The sequence below is a fragment of the Penaeus monodon genome, chromosome 27, assembly GCF_015228065.2.
Source record: "Penaeus monodon isolate SGIC_2016 chromosome 27, NSTDA_Pmon_1, whole genome shotgun sequence".
NCBI classification, from domain to species: Eukaryota; Metazoa; Arthropoda; class Malacostraca; order Decapoda; family Penaeidae; genus Penaeus; species Penaeus monodon.
The window spans coordinates 26,792,821-26,794,943 of record NC_051412.1 but is presented as its reverse complement, the minus strand read 5'-3'; the positions used below and the strand labels follow the sequence as shown (position 1 = coordinate 26,794,943).

General features: G+C 34.8%; 1 pseudogene; it reads left to right on the top strand.

Annotated features, from left to right (window-relative positions):
- Positions 1-2,123, top strand: part of LOC119590745 — a 14,727-nt pseudogene extending 12,604 nt beyond the window's left edge.

Genomic DNA, 2,123 nt, shown 5'->3' with positions numbered 1-2,123 from the left:
CTACACAGATAAGTTAATTATTCATGAAAAATATTTCCAAGGATTTGAAGCGGCTTTTGACTGATACCAAAAATAAATACAAAACACCAATTCACATTATTTAAATCTCTAAATTGCCGCGTAGTACTAACTTAATCTATCTTAATTAAATTTCTTAATTTCGATTACCTGTCAAGTGTGACGTCACAAATGTGGGAGGAGATACGTGACGTCATCATCTGCGTGTTGATTTGTCTCATGTGAACTTGAAAGGGATGCTGGCTGACCTGTCTTTGTAGGTGCGGGATATAGTGACCTCCGATGACCTGTATTCAGACCTCTGTTGTTTTGATTTGTTGTTCCATCTTGTTTTTCGTGATAAATAGGCAGTGGTTCGATTTTGTTTCTACCCCAGAAGGCATTCATAGTTGGAATAAATATGCTAAAAAAGGTATAACATTGCCCATCCCAGACTCCCATTATACTTGAGTAAATTTCCTTAAGCTTTTATCAAGACAACCCTTCGTATAGAGATCACTCTGAATATTTCCCGACGAAGTAAAATCATTAATGTTATTCAAGGTAAAATAATAGCTCAGAATTATCTGTATTTGGCCCTGCAATCTTCATATAGAAAAAATGAACTGAATCTGACGAAAAAAAATACGTTCGTACACCTTCTTATTATAAAATATTACGTAAGATGTGCGTCCTTCTTATCATTTCCATTACCTGCATGTTGTTTATTTCTTTCTTTTTTGTCTGATTCAGTCATTTTTTATATTTTAAATACAATGATTAATTTATAGCACCAGCCCTTCCTGTTGTATATTCTGTTATGTATTTTCATTTCGTCTTGTTCCTCAAGCTGATAAAGTAATCACTTCACGTAATTTTTTTACTACCTCTCACCATATTTATTATATTTTGTTAAGTGGTTATCACTGTTTTGTTAATTAACATCATTTATCCTTGTTTAATTAATTAATGTGTATCACTGGTAAATATTTTATTAAGCAGCGAGTATCAATGATCACTATTTTGTTAATTAACGTGTATCATTTATCACTTCGTAATGTATAACAACATCAATGTAGAAAGTTCCGGAATTCTCATATTCTTGCTTCCCTCCCTCAGTCCCACAGGAACAACCCGCCTCCCGCTCCTGCTAAGAGCCTCCACGTTATCTGAAAGTGACGAGTCTCCGTAAGCAGAGGTAGAGAGCAAGCGTCGAAGGTCAGGAAAACAGGCAACGACAAGAAAAAAAAAGCAGGAGACGAAGAAAAAAAAACAGCAGACGAAGAAGAGAAAGCAGGGAACGAAGAGGAGAGAGCAGGCAACGAAGAGGAGAAAGCAGGCAACGAAGGGGAGAAAGCAGGGAACGAAGAGGAGAGAGCAGGCAACGAAGAGGAGAAAGCAGGCAACGAAGGGGAGAAAGCAGGCAAAGCAAGCAAGCAGGCGACAGAGAAAAGAAAGTTGGTAACGCAGACAGACAGAAGCAGAAGGCTCAAGCAAGAAAGAAAGCTAACTCAGACAGAAATAGAAACAATAGAAGACAAAAAGACAGGCAACGAGGTAAGAAAAGAAGCAAAGATAACAAGAAAGATAAATTCAAAGACCTCGACGTGATAAAGCCAGCACCGTTTCACTCATGTTTTTTTTATGGGAGATATTTTCATTTCATGAAGAATTTTGTAACCGATGCTATAATATCATGAATTCAATAGCAAATAGATTTAGATATAGATCAATTATATTTCTATGATGTAATTCTATCGAGGTATATTTACACATTTAAATTATTCATTTTCTGTTACATTTTTCTTAGCATATGCATTATATATGTTGTTTATATGTTATAAAGTTAAAATCGTTGATCGATAGGCAATTCGTAATCATGGTATGTGTAAAAAAAATATAAAATATGTCACGTTCATTGTGTAACTCCATCATGTACAAAGGAAAAAAGCCCAAGGACCATGTTATAAAATAATGAAGCAAAGAATAGACCAAACATATCATAGCCATATGGATTTTATTTAGTTATAAATAAAACTCCATTTCATAACTATAAACTGCATCGTAGGGCTTACTAACTGGTTGAAGTTTTGTTTTTCATGTAGTTAAATATTAGTGCAATGTGA